Source organism: Saccopteryx leptura, chromosome 5 (assembly GCF_036850995.1).
Source record: "Saccopteryx leptura isolate mSacLep1 chromosome 5, mSacLep1_pri_phased_curated, whole genome shotgun sequence".
In the NCBI taxonomy this organism is placed as follows: domain Eukaryota; kingdom Metazoa; phylum Chordata; class Mammalia; order Chiroptera; family Emballonuridae; genus Saccopteryx; species Saccopteryx leptura.
In genome coordinates, this window is record NC_089507.1 from 31,288,948 (window position 1) to 31,304,455 (window position 15,508).

The following is a 15,508-nucleotide window of genomic DNA, read 5'->3' on the forward strand; positions in this document are numbered from 1 at the left end:
TCATGTGTGTCTTTCTACCATTCCTGCCAGGATATCCCTTTTGTGTTCATCGAAACAGGCCCAGGTTTCACACTAAGTGAGTATAAATACATTTAGAAACTATATTATTAACTATATGTATTATATGTACTGTGTTAAAGTGTCATTTTGTGTCATTTTGGTAGGTGGTGTGCCCCAGGATTTTGTAAATGTAAGAAATGTGCTGCAGCTCAAAAAACGTTGAAAATCACTGCATTAGATAGTGTAGGGGCAGGAAGATAATTCATAAACAAAGAATCCCGAGGGAAGCAGGATCTGGGGGACAGTGCGATCACGATGCCTTAGTTTAGGTTACAGTTGTCTTTGGGTGACTTGGATTGTCTTCAGATAGCTTAGGATGACTTTGGGCTAGGATACTGAGTCTTGGGATAACTAAACCACCTCTGATATCCCAACTAAAAGCAAACATTAAGAATGTACATTGACCTGCTATTCCCTGGACCTTAGAATCTTCAATAAGCTCATTAGAAATTCAATTTACCAATTGACTGGTGGTGACACTAAGAAAGAAATGAAACCTGTTTGCTACTCTGCTTGTCCATACTTTTGAAACCAACTTGCCACAGTACCACAGAGCTCTTCTGGGTTAAAATCTGATGGCCAAAATCATGTGGGGTCCACACAGAGATGCAGGCCATCAATGTTATTTTTCCTTTATTGAATTTATTAAGAGGCAGTGGCTATCTATACATGGCCATAGTTAGAAAACAGCAAGAGAACAACAGAAGGCACTATGAAAAGGAGGCTCAGTGTAAACTGCCTATGCTTCATAGTGGTTAGGCAGCCTAATAGGCAGAGTGGTCCATAAAAATTAACAGAGCCATTAGCCCCATTTATGTAACTTAAATTTAACAATTCTAATTATTATATTGCTCCATATTGTTGATAGTCTTAAGAAATTTGTGTTCATTTTATGAAAAAAAGCATGAAGAAAGGTAATGTGAGTGTACTGATAAGGTGCCCAAAATTTCCCATGTAGTATTATGTATATGTATATTATAGTATGGGTAGAATTGATTTTCCCCCAAATTTATATTTTACTTACCCCCAGTAGCTGAGAATGTGACTTTATTTGGAATTAGGGTAATTGAAGATAGTATTCCTTAAGATGAGGTCATCAGGGTGGGCGCTAATCTAATATGACTGATGTTCTTCTAAAAGGAGAAATGGGGACACAGATGTGCACGCAGGGAACGACATCAGGTGATGATGAAGACTGAGATTGGGGCAGTTCTTATAGAAGTCAAGACCATCAGAGATTACCAACAGATGACCAGCAGCTAGAGGACAGGCACGGGCCAGATTCTCCTTCACAGCCCCCGGGAGGAACCAACCCTGTGGACGTCTTGATTTTGGACTTCCAGCTTCCAGACCTGTGTGACAATAAAGGTCTGTTGTTTATGCACATAGTCCGTGGGACTTTGTCATGGCAGCCTTAGCAATCAAATACAATGTTAAGTGTAAGAATTTTTAAAAAGCATATAAAGAGTACTGAATCGATAAATTGTAGTAGTTCATTTTTAAGAAAAATGAACATGGTGACATTGTGTATACTATGCATGTGATGTGGGGGCCAAACAGATAATTACCTTTTCAGATGGTGCAAACTTGGGCTGCAAAATTTCAATATGACTGAACCAGCTGTAAGAAAATGCTATTCTATTATCCCTCCACAAATAATTAAAAAATATATTTAGCCTCTTAGGAAGCTACAAACTACAAATTTTATTACAAATGGAATGTTTGGAAGCAATCTTTACCAAAAGAATTTGAGGCAGTAAAGGAATGTTAATCAGAAGTAGGAAGTTAGTGTCCTTTAAAAAATTATATGTGGACATATTGCTACATTTCTGATCTAAAATGTACCTTGTGGAATTATTATAAAAAAGATAATCCACCTTAGGGGAGTATCTGGAATGAAAATTACCCAAATTTAGGTTTTTATGTGAAATCGGGCTGGCTTCCAGGTAGATATCAAAAGCTGGTTGGTAAATAGATCAACTGGTATATGTAGTCGCGCTGTGTCTTCTGAGAAAATAGACAGAGGCCATGCCACTAATTCTCTTCATCCATGACCGAATGTTTGACACAGCACTGATACTATGTTGTAGCAAATCTGGAGTGTTTATTTCTCTATATAAAGAAAAGCATTTTTTTATTCATTTAGAAATCCCTAACAATTCTACTCAAAAAGTTAAATTTCTTTCCTTCTGGAGACCCCACATTTCTGAATATTTTCTGTGTATATATTTTTTACTAAAGTGCATGCTTTTTAAAAGAAATAGTCCATTTCAGAAATGAGAAGGGAGTTTAACTTTTCTTATTGTACAGGAAAATCATGATTATATTTTTACCCCCTTGGGAGACTACATTGCTGCCAAAAATTACTTTCAGTGCAGTCAGTAAAGGCTTCTAAGGAAGATATTATTATAGACAGGGCAATGTGAGGATTCTTTTGCTGTAGGTCCAAGAAAGAAACCAAAAGTCCTTGGTGTTAATTTGAACTAAGATGCAGAAAAAAATTTTTTTTGAAAAGTTATTTAATTATTTGTATAAAAATAGCTAGTAGCAGTTATCATTTATAGAATGTTTACCATGTGCTAAACACTGTATTAAGGCCAAAATTCTATATGTGATAATCTTTGGATGCTTGGAAGTTGCTGAGCTGAGTGGAGCCCAAGTCCAGGGCTAGAGTCCCTTGTCCACCAAAGCACATACCAAAGACTGAGTTCACACATTTGAATGTCCTTACTCACTAAGAAATAGTATTAAGAAACCTCCAAAGGCTTTTGTCTATTAAGATGAATTAATGAGAGTAAACATGAGAATCAGAATGTTCTGCTTTGGGGTGTAAAAGAGTGTAGTATAGCTCAATGATACCATAGACTTACTCACCCTGCAGGCTTAGTTACTTAGATGTGTTGGTTCAAAACCTCAGGAGCATCCTGGGTGAAATTTGCAACTGGAGCCCATATACAGAGAGAAAAGAGAGACCAAAGTAAAATTAGGCAGACAGTTCCAGATTGATAGGGAGCAGTTTTAATAAGCAAGGCAACTTACCTATTAGATTTGTCTTGTGCGGCTACAAGACAAATAGATCCTTCCGTTCGTCCTCCAGAATCTTAAAAGTTTAAAGACCTTAATGAGGTTCAGTCGTGTTTACCATCCAGATGGTCTCAACAACATAACTCCACATTAGTACTTAGATTCCTCCAAGTTGTTGCCTGTATCAGTAGTTCATTCCTTTGCTATTGCTGAGTAGCCTTTCACTTATGGGTGAACCACAGCCTTTCTATCCCTGCACCTGTTGGTGGACATTTGCCCTGTTTCCTGTTTTTTTTTTTGGCTATTATGATGTAAATAATGCTGCTGTAAAAATCCACATACACGTACTATTTTTATACACTAATGGTTTTATCTCTTTGAGGTAAATACTACTTAGGATTGGAATGGTTGGGTGATAAAGTAGGTGTCTGTTTAATTTAAGAAACTGTCAGCTTTTCAAAGTGGTGGTGCCAGTCTATGTCCCCGTCAGCATTGTATGAGGCTTCCAGTCGCTCGGTGTCCCCTCAGGTACTGGGCACGGCCAGTCTTTTTAATTTCAGACATTCTAATAGGCGTGCAGTTGTATCACATGATGGTTTTAATTTATGTTTCCCTAATGATGGATGGTGTAGAACAGAGGTAGTCAACCTTTTTATACCTACCGCCCACTTTTGTATCTCTGTTAGCAGTAAAATTTTCTAATCGCCCACCGGTTCCATAGTAATGGTGATTTATAAAGTAGGGAAGTAATTTTATAAAATTTATAAAGCAGAGTTATAGCAAGTTAAAGTATATAATAATTATTTCTTACCAGGTACTTTATGTCAGATTTTTGCTGTTTGGCAGAATAAATCTTTATAAAACAACTTACTCTAGTTAAATCTACCTTTTTATTTATACTTTGGTTGCTCCGCTACCACCCACCATGAAAGCTGGAATGCCTACTAGTGGGCAGTAGGGACCAGGTTGACTACCACTGGTGTAGAGCATAGTTCATGTGCTTTTCTGCCATCAGTAAACATTTTTTGGCAAAGTGTTTAAATCATTTACCATTTTTTTTGTTCTTTTTTCTTATCATGTTCTAATAGTTCTTTGTGTATTTGGATAAAAGACTTCTATTAGATATAAGATTTTAAAATATTTTCTCCCAGCCTGTGGTTGGTCTTTATTGTCCTTTTAATAGTATTTTTTTTGAGAGCAGAAATTCTTCATTTTGATGTAGTTCAATATATAAATATTTTTTTTATTTATCGATTGTGCATTTGATATCTTATTTAAGAAATCTTGGCCTAACATAAGGCACTGACATTTTCTCAAGTTTTGTTTTAGAAATTTTATAGTTTTAGATTTTACATTTAAATCTATGATTCACTTTTGAGTTAATATTTGTATTTGGCACAAGGTATGGATTGAAGTTCATTTTCTATATATGAATATCTACTTGTTAAAAAGACTGTCTACTAAATTGTGTTTAAAGTCTTGTGAAAAATCAATTTACTGTGTGTGTACTGGTCTATTTCTATTTTATTCCATAGATCATTTTTTAAAAATCTTAAAGCTGATACTGTCTTAATTACTGTAGCTTTATGATACATTTTGAAGTAAGTTAGAAGAAATTGTTCTTCTTTTGTAATGTTATTTTGGCTACTATATCTCATTTGCATTTTCAAATGAATTTTAGAATCACTTGTCAGCTTCTACAAAAAAACTGCTGGGATTTTGATTGCAATTGTTTTGAATCCAAAGGTCCATTTTTGGGAAACTTTCACCATACCTAAATTGTCTTCTAATCCATAAGCATGACCTATATATTCAGTTAGCTAGATAGTCTTTAATTTCTTTTTTCAATATTTTATAGTTTTCAGTGTTAGGTTTTGCACATATTTTAGAAGATTTATCCCTAAGTAGTTCACATTTTTATGCAAACAAAAATGATATTGCAGTTTCCAGTGGTTACTAGTATATAAACATACTGTTGAGTTTTGAACATTGATTTTATCCTGAAACCTTTAAAACCCACTTATTAGTCTTAGTAGCGACCTAGATTTTTCTGCCTAGATTATCAGGACATCTGCGAATGATTAAGTATGTGTATGGGTGGTGGGATAATGAGGGAACTCCAGGATGACTATTGTGTATCTGACTTGGATTGCTAGGATTATAGTGATATTAGTAGAGATAAGAAATATATAATAATAATGTTTTTATTTATTTATTTATTTTTTTTATTTTTTTTTTCATTTTTCTGAAGCTGGAAACGGGGAGAGACAGTCAGACAGACTCCCGCATGCGCCCGACCGGGATCCACCCGGCACGCCCACCATGGGGCGACGCTCTGCCCACCAGGGGGCGATGCTCTGCCCATCCTGGGCGTCGCCATATTGCGACCAGAGCCACTCTAGTGCCTGGGGCAGAGGCCACAGAGCCATCCCCAGCGCCTGGGCCATCTTTGCTCCAATGGAGCCTTGGCTGCGGGAGGGGAAGAGAGAGACAGAGAGGAAAGTGCGGCGGAGGGGTGGAGAAGCAAATGGGCGCTTCTCCTGTGTGCCCTGGCCGGGAATCGAACCCGGGTCCTCCGCACGCTAGGCCGACGCTCTACCGCTGAGCCAACCGGCCAGGGCAATAATAATGTTTTAAGAGAATAAATATGATAAATTTGATGCTGGATATATCGACTTCTAGGTTCCCATAAAAATCCAAATGGAAATGTTTAGCAGGCAATTGTATCCATGCTTAGGGGAGCTATTAGGAATTAAATTACCAAGAAAAATACTTTTGGGAGTCATCATTAGAGATGGTGGTCTGCTTTGTATGAATATATAATGCAAAAAAAATGTCAAAATAGAACTACAGGAGCATAATGTTTAATTTAGGATGGAGGGAAATTTAGAAATTTTCATGGGGTGAGATAAGAAAGAAGTAATTAGTTTAAAGAAAGAAAGAAGCTTCAATTTCATTTGAGAAGAAGTTATTTAGAGAAAGAATCTTCAATTTCCTTTTCTTTGGTGTTTTGTTCAGAACCACTGGTATCTATTTGTATCCAAGTGAAAGTATGTTGATTTCCACAGGATGCATACCTTTCTCTCTGCCTTCTGTCTGGATTCAGGGTTCATGAAAATGAGTTTGTTTCTCAGCCTGACATTGTGTTTCTGAAACTGCAAATCTGAGGGACAGTCTCTGTGTGATTGTGAGTCCACCTATATGCCATAATTTTTAAAACAAGTTCTTAATAAAATAAGTTTTTTATAGTTATAGAAATATAATACACATGCACTGTAGAAAATTAGAACACAGAAAAAAAGCAAACTTAAAAAACAATCCTATTCCTATCTCTCAGAGAGCACCATCATTAATACCTTAGTACATAGTCATATTGTGAATCCTGTTTTGTAAGCTTCTTTTCTTAATCAGTGAGCCTCACCTTTCCTGTTCAGTAAATTTTTATCTCATCTAATACCCAGATTGTATTCAAATGTCCACAGTTGGCTAAATTATGTCCTTCATAGTTGGTTTGTCTAAATCAGGACCTAACATTGCATTGGTTATTGTGTCTCTTAGGTTATTTTTATTTGCCACAATTGTTTTTATGATCTGACTTATCAAAGAGACTGTTATATATCAAAATCTCAAAGACTTAGTTTCTCAAAAGCAGCCAATATTGTTCATTGAAAAATACTATCATAACAAAAGTCAGTAATCAATCTACTTCTCTGTTTCCTAGTGTTAACAGTCAGTACGTTGTCAAATCAGGCATATTTATATAAGATGCAGACCAGAGAAATATGTATGATGGAATCATTAGCACTGCTGTTGTGGGATCACTGGGCTTGAACTGGCAAGACCTAGATCCTCATTCATCTCTTATTCAGGCACAGCCTCCTCCTCTATTCCCCCAGGGCTAGACTTTGTGGGTTCAACTCCACAGTTCTTGGTTCTTGTAATCTCACCTATTTCTGCCATCCTGGACATAAGGATGGTAGCTGCTTTCTCTCTGTCTGGTGATTTTTAAACACGTCTACAAATTCTTTGATATTCCTACCACTAAGACATGGGGCCTGTGTTTCCTACTCTTTTATCTAGACCGAACTTCCTGACTAATCAACCAACAGAATATGGCAGAAGTGACACTAAGTGATGTCTGTGGGCAGGTCATAAAGGAAGATGGATCTTCTAACTTTTTCTCTTGGATTACTTGCATTTGAAACCTGACCCATCAGGTAAGGAGTCTGAGACTATCGTGTTGTAAGGAAGGGCAGGCCACATGGAGAAGTCTGTGTGGGTGTTCTGACCCCTACTAAGGTCCCAGCCAACAGACAGCAACAACCACCACTCATGTGAGTAAGTAAGCTTTCGAGATGACTCCGAGCTCCACCACTGCCATAACTACATGAGAGAACCTGTGAGGACCCCCTAACGGAGGCCACCCAAGTCTCAGCATTGTGAAAGATAACGATAAAAAAATGACTGTGTTGATTTGAGCCACAAAAGTTTGAGGTACTTTGTTATGCAAAAATAGAGAAATGGAATACTAAGTCCTATTCATTTCTGAGTTACCTCTCACACACTGGTTTTCTCTCTTGGCTCGATTAACACCTGTGTAACCAAGTTCCTTCCTTTCTTAGGAAACCTTAGCATTGTTTCTGATTTCCTGACCGGAACCTGTGCATAACCCTCCCAGGAAGGGTGTATGCAAAACAGCCAGGAAAGATTAAAAAAAAAATACAGATCACATGTTGATCATTTTTTAATTACGTGGCTTTGCTGTTTATCAACTGGTTTTGTAAAACCAGTGTAATAAAATGTGTCTGCTCTCTCAGAAACTATAAATGTCAACTTTTCAGAATGTGTGGGAAATGGTGCTACATTTGAATAAGCACAAGACACAGGAATTTCAGCATTGGTTAAAGTTTTTATAACATAAGTGTGGTTCCTTAGTGATACCATTTTTTCTTCACAACAGCAAACTGCCTTTTGTTTTTGTGCCACCCCCACTTAACGGGGGAAGGGTTGAAAAACACACTTCTAATTTTATTTTTCTTTCATGTCTTTTTCTTCAGAAAGTTATACTCTGTGCAATATGAGAAAACACAGTGACGGTGATCCTGGCACAAAGTGGTTCCTGCTACTTACAAGGTGGCTTTACTTGTGATCTGCAGGGAATGTGGTAACGTGCCGTCTGCTCCCCGAAGCACATGCATTTTGAGGTGCTTAAGAAGTGCAGACGGGCAGTTACAGAATAGTCCTGGGGATGTAAAGGAGGGAATATAGCTAATAGTATTGTAATAACGGTGCATGGGGCCAGGTGGGTGCTGGAAATATCATTGGAAACACTTTTAAAGTATAGGATTGTCTAACCACCTATGCTGCACACCTGAAACCAACGCACAATAATATTGGAAGTAAATTGTAATTGAAAAGTTAAAAAAATGACAATGGGGGCTTAGATTTATATAGGTGGAGGTAGTAATTCTCAAGTGAACAGCGTGGAAATGTTTCTCTCAGGGCGGCAGGCTCTGCTGGGTACTTCAACAGGTGACATTTTACAGCCTTAACATGCCTGGGTCCTGAGCTGGTTGGATTCCGGGAAGCTGGACTTCGGCGCCTGTTCCATGCAGAAAGGAAACCTCTAAGAGCAGGCTTTGCCTCAGTTCAAAACCCTGCTTTTTTATGGCCAGCAGGTCTGCTTCCATCATTAGCTCTGCAGTATTAGTTCAGCTTTCGTGTTTTCCTTTACCATTAACTTTTTTGTCCCCTCTGATTTCATGTGTAGGCTTCCCACAACCTGGGGCAGCCTCAGCCTTCTCCGCTCGGCGTTGGGTGCTGATCCCTCTCGCTTCCTGACACAGTAGAGGCTAAAGTAGGGGACTCTTGTCCATCAGGCAGAAGACACGTTTTGCTGCCAAAAGCCATGAACCTAGTGCTAGCCCACAGTAGGCACTGAATGGCAACCTTACCCTCATTTCTGCACTGTCAGCCTCCTCCATGCAACTGGTTTGTGCCTGTCTGTAGTTCACTGCCTCAGGTTTGGTTGGTACCGGAGCTTCTGTCTCAGCCTTTCCGTACTGGGATGGGTCTCTGACAAGCTGCCTTGTTCTGGCCTAACTCTTTCACTAACCCTCTCTTTACCATCTGTGGCTGAACACCGTCTCCCATTTACTTGGGCACATGATGGAGTCCATTCCCAGGGAATGATGTCTCAGAATCTCAACCCTGTGCCCTCCCCACCTCACCATAGCCTTGCATTGAAAATGACCCCTCCCTGGACTCTTCCGCGGCTTCCCACCCCTCACTGAATACAGGCTTCCCACCCCTCACTGAATACTGGCTTCCCACCCCTCACTGAATACTGGCTTCCCACCCCTCACTGAATACTGGCGGTCCACTGAACGGGATACTGACTCCTCCTGTCTGTTTTCGCTAGCTCTAACACTGTCCCTTTCTGGTTCCTTCCCTTTTCACTGTCCTCGCTCTCCTCTCCTCTATTGGTCCTGCCGGTGGCTTGTGCTCACCTGAACTGAGGCTCTCTTTTTTACTTTTATCTTCTCCGTGGCCTCTGTCAGGCTTCTTTTCATTCTTCCTCCAAAGAAAAGCACATCAAGAGCTTTGCGTTGACATTTGAGAGGGGAGGAGGGTAAATGCCGAGGGAAATGTGTAGAACCAGGTGCTGTAGAGCCCAACAGGTGTGGGGTAGAAGGGGAAATAATGGAGAAGCAGCTGACCAGCACTTATCTGGGAGAAACTAATAGGAAAGAGGATCCATAACAATACCTATAGCCTCAGGCAGCCGTATATTCAACAGGGTACAGAGCTCAACAGGAACTAGGTGAACTTAAAACTTTACCTAAGAGGGTGAATATGATCCCTCCGGCATTATTGAGACTTGGTAGCACGGAACAGATTGGAACAATATCTCCACTGGAAGCCAGTCTTTGTTTGGGTGAGATCCCTAACTATCTTGCCACTGATGAAACTATCCTATGCCACTGATGAAACTGAATTTTATCTCTCAGTTTCTTTTTAGTTCTGACACTCCGTGAGTGCTGTCCATGGGTCGTTCTCACCACCGGGCCTGTACATCATGGGTTCATTCAATTGCTGTTGAGGTTCTTTAGAGTTACACATGTCCCAGAAATAGAAGAAGAATGAAAGTTGTTGGGAGATGATGGTGTATGATACCAGCTGTATCAACTGTGAAACACGCGTCATTGTGCAGTATTTAATTTCTGGTTTCATAAAAATCATATTTGACATCCAGTTTGTGAAAGATCTGCCAGTATCAAGTGAGTTTGTATTGCCAGCTCCCCTCTCAGGACTTAATCTGTTTTCCCCACATGATGCTTCTAAATGATGTTTAAGAGCAATTTTTTTTTCATTTTTCCAAAGCTGGAAACAGGGAGGCAGTCAGACAGACTCCCACATGCGCCCGACCGGGATCCACCCGGCATGCCCACCAGGGGGCGATGCTCTGCCCCTCTGGGGCGTCGCTCTGTTGCATCCAGAGCCACTCTAGCGCCTGAGGCAGAGACCACAGAGCCATCCTCAGTGCCTGGGCCATCTTTGCTCCAATGGAGCCTTGGCTGCGGGAGGGGAAGAGAGAGACAGAGAGGAAGGAGAGGGGGAGGGGTGGAGAAGCAGATGGGCGCTTCTCCTGTGTACCCTGGCCGGGAATCGAACCCGGGACTCCTGCATGCCAGGCCGATGCTCTACCGCTGAGCCAACCGGCCAGGGCCTAAGAGCAATTTGAGTGAAAGCTTTCTACCGCACAGAGGCTGTGGGGAGCACAGGCCATAGAATAAGAAAGCACTAAGAGGAAGGAGCCTTTTGCATTTTCTGGAGATGGTAGAAATGTGAGAGAAGGAGACATCCATGACATGAGTTGATCTTTCAATCTGATACCACGATGTTTATAACCTAGAATGCAAGATACAATCAGATTTGCATTTGAATCCCAGCCCTGCCTGAATGATTTTGAGGCAGGCATTTAAATGTCTCTGAACCTCAGTTTTCTCATACGTAAAATGGGGACAATATTAGACATTTCATAAGCTTATTTTAAGGACCAAGAGAAGTAACATTGGGAGTATTTCTGGCACACAGGAGATAATAAACATTACTTGTATTATGATTACAGGCATACCTTGGAGATACTGCAGGTTGGGTTCCAGACAACCACAATGTAAAGGAAGCACTGCAATACAGTGAGTCATAATCTTGTTAGAGGAGGGCCTTAATAAAGCCAAGTGTAATCAAACGCGATGTGCCCATATTCCCCGTTGAGGAAGCCTCTACAATGGCGACTGCGGCAGGAAGCACCGTGAAACAGGCGGAGGCAGGCTTCTCACGCCAACTTCCGTTTCCTGAGTATCTAAGCACTGGTCTTCTGTTAGACTTCATAATTTAAAATTACAATTTTTGATCTTTGAAACATGTAGGAAAATGTAACTTAGAAATAAAATGAAAATGCAAGAATGTCTGGGTCTTCAAAGCAGCAGCCTGACCTCTGTAAACAGGCCGTGAAATGGACCGTGCTTCCCTGCCTTCCCAGTGTGAGGGGCGGTGTCTCCGCTCCGTGTTGCTGTTGGGATAATATGTGTAAAACAGCAAAAAGACATGTTTACAGCAACATTTTTATTTAAATAATTAATCCTCTTTATTGGACAGTAGGTCACCACCACTGGCTTTTTATTAGCCCTTTATTGTATCTATATAAATATTTATCCTTTTTTTTTTTATAAAGAATGTGAGGGAAAAACATGAAGATCTGCAGAATATTAAGAATTTTTTTAAAATTTTATTTATTCATTTTAGAGAGGAGAGAGAGAGACAGAGAGGAGAGAGAGAGGAGAGAGAGACAGAGAAAGAAGGGGGGGAGTGTTAGATTCAGGGAGTACTGGAGCTGCCAAAGAGTGTAACTATTGCAGGAACAGTAAGTGCTGATATGGCTCCTGTGAGGCTGGGAACAAAGAAGGTCAGAGACCCTTATCAGAAGTTTAGGTTTGAAATTCGCCACTAAGCTAAAACCGGCCCCTGTTGCTATGCCGGCCCCTGTTGCTATGCTGCGTGTGACCTCCCTAGCCAATAGCTAAACTGCCACATCTGCTTCTGTCTATGCTTGTTCACTTAGGATATATAAGGGCCTGGCTGTAAGCTCCAGGCGCGACTCCCATTTGCAGCTCCTTGTGGGCAAGGTGTCTCCGGACATCTCGGGAGTTCGCCCCTGCGCAGGTTAAACTGGCCAATAAAGTAACATCTTAACTCCTGAAAGTCTCCAACATTTGTTCTCGTACCCGGTGGATGCTACATTTTGGGGGCTCGTCCGGGATTCTCCCTTGGCGGAGTTTTGGGTTGGAGACCGGAAGGACAGCTCGAGCTGAGTAAGTATTCACGGAGGATCCTCATTTGGTTTGGTTTTGGGCTCCGGAGCATATAAACCTGAGGTAGTAGGTGGGACGCCGCTGGTAACCTACCCAGGGCTTTCAGAAGCGGGACGCCGCTCTCTGAAATTTGGATATTTGGATTTGTTAACTTTGGAGTGACCGGTCACATTAGAATCCGTTTTGCGCTGCGCTGCGCTGCGTTTTGTCTGAGCTCAAATGACTGAGTTGAGTGTAAGAGAGACAAGTGTGTTCCTTGTGTTAATAGTGTGTGTTGCCTGTATCCTACCCTTTCTCATTATTCCTGATTCATCTAGGATGGGACAACAGGAGTCTGTGCCAGGATCCCTGCTTGAGTGCCTGTTGAAGAATTTTTCTGATTTCCAGAAGAGGGCTCAGGGGTACGGAGGTCCGCAGCCAAGTCCAGGTTTCCTCCCGACCTTGAGCCAGCTGGAATAGCCTGCATTTAATGTAGGACGGCCCACAAAGGGCACTTTTGACCTTCCAATTTTGTTTGCTGTCAGAGCCATGGTCTATAGGGCTCCCCACCCAGACCAATACCTGTATATAGATGTGTGGGTAGATACAGCCATTTTGTCTCCTCCTCCGGGAGGGCAGCCATTTTGTCTCCTCCTCCGGGAGGGCAGCAATTTTGCCTCCTCCTCCAGGAGGCGCAGCTATTTTGCCTCTCTGGGAGGCACCGCTGGCACCAGATGCTGGCCCACGGGCACCTCCTCGCCTCATCTATGGGCCTTTTTCCACTAGTGATTTATACAATTAGAAACATCAGAATCCCCCATTTTCCGAGAAACCTCAGGGACTAATATTTCTCCTTGAGACCATTTTTTTGGACCCATCAGCCCACATGGGACGATTGTCAGCAGATTTTACAAACCCTCTTCACTTCTGAAGAAAGAGACAGAATAATGAGAGAAGCTGCTAAGGTAGTATTAGGAGAAGAAAGGGAAACTTAGGAGAAGAAAGGGAAACTTAGGAGGGACGAAGGGAAATAGAAGACGTTCTCCCGTCTCAACCTCCTACCTGGGACCCTAATACCACTGGGGGAAGGGACGTGCTCCTCCAGTATCGCTGGGCTCTGTTGGGGGGGCTCAAGGCAGCAGCTAGAAAGTCAATCAACTTTAGCAAGGTAAGTGAAGTCATCCAGGGAAGAGAGGAATTCCCAGCAGCCTTTCTAGAGAGACTCATAGGGGCTTATAGAGTATATACCCCTCTAAATCCTGAGGCAGAAGAGAACAGGAGACTAGTAAATATAGCCTTTGTGACTCAGGCCGCTTCAGATATTAGGAAAAAGCTTCAGAAAATTGAGGGGTTCGAGGGAGAGAATAGAAGCAAGCTATTAGAGATAGCCCAGAAGATGTATGTCAATAGGGATGATCCGGAGGTTGGCAGGGCGAAGGAAGTTGCCAAAATTCTGATTGCTGCTTCCTGTCCAGAAACCGGGGAGCCAAGACTATCGTCCGGTCCAGGACTTGCGGGAGGTGAATGCACAGGTAGAGACTATTCATCCCACGGTGCCCAACCCGTATACCTTACTGAGCTCATTGCCTCCAACTCATACCTATTATTCTGCCCTAGATTTAAAGGATGCCTTCTTTTGTATTCCCCTGGCACCTCAGAGCCAAAGGATCTTTGCCTTTGAATAGAATGACCCAGATAATAGACTGGTAGGGCAGTTCACTTGGACCAGACTACCACAAGGGTTTAAGAATTCCCCCACCATTTTTAATGAAGCCCTCAGCAAAGATCTGCAGGCTTTCTGCTTCTCCCATCCGTCAATTGTACTGCTCCAGTATGTGGATGACATCCTCATAGCTGCCAAGGATAAAGGAGAGTATGAGGAAGCTACCTTGGACCTGCTACAAGATCTTGGGCGAATAGAGTATCGAGGCTCCGCCAAGAAGGCCGAGATTGTGACGCAAACTGTAAGTTATTTGGGTTATAACTTACAGGGAGGGCAAAGGACATTATCCAGCCAGTGAATCCAGATGGTCTTGCAGATCCCCGAGGCTACTAACAAGAGACAGGTACGAAAATTCCTGGGTACAGTAGGATACTGTCGATTGTAGATATTAGGCTTTGCAGAACTAGCTGAACCCCTGCACGAACTGACCAGGGGTAAGGAAGAGCAGTTCACATGGACAGATAAGGAGAAGCAAGCGTTCCAAGCGCTGAAAGAGGCCCTGGCGGCTGCCCTGGCTTTGGCCCTGCCAGATCTGGCCAAACCCTTTCAGCTATTTATAGCAGAAAAAGGAGGGGTAGCCTTAGGAGTACTGAGCCAGGAACTTGGGCTGTAGAAGAGGCCTGTTGCCTATCTGTCCAAGAGACTTGATCCTGTAGCCTCGGGATGGCCAACATGTCTGAGGGCACTTGCTGACACCTCCATACTAGTCAAGGAGGCTAGTAAATTAACTTTAGGGCAGGACATCAAAGTCATTGAGGAGCACTACGTAGAGCAAGTGCTGCGAGCACCTCCTGACTGGTGGCTATCTAATGTGCGGCTAATGCAGTATCAGGCTCAGCTGCTGAACCCTCCATCTGTTCAGTTCCTCAAAACTGCTGCCCTGAACCCAGCGACTCCACTTTGGTCCACAGTTGCAAACAAATCCTTGACACAGTGACTGGCTCCCGCCGGAATTAAGGATCAAGTATATGGGAAGGCAGACCTGACCCTCTTTACTGACAGGAGCAGTTTTATTAAGGATGGACAGCGACATGCAGGGGCAGCAGTGGCCATAGAAAATAAGGTCCTGTGGCAGAAAGCACTGCCCGCAGGAACATCTGCACAAAGTTGCCAACATCTATACTGACAGCCGGTATGCATTCGCCACTGCCCATGTCCATGGAGCCATATACAAGGAGAGAGGCTTACAGACAGCAGGGGGAAAGACATTAAAAATCGCAATGAAATTCTTGCCCTCCTAAACGCCATTTGGCTACCTACCAAAGTTGCAATCATCCACTGCAAAGGACACCAGAGAGGGGCAGCCACTAGGCCACAAGAAAGCCTTCTGCCATTGCTGCCTAAGCCA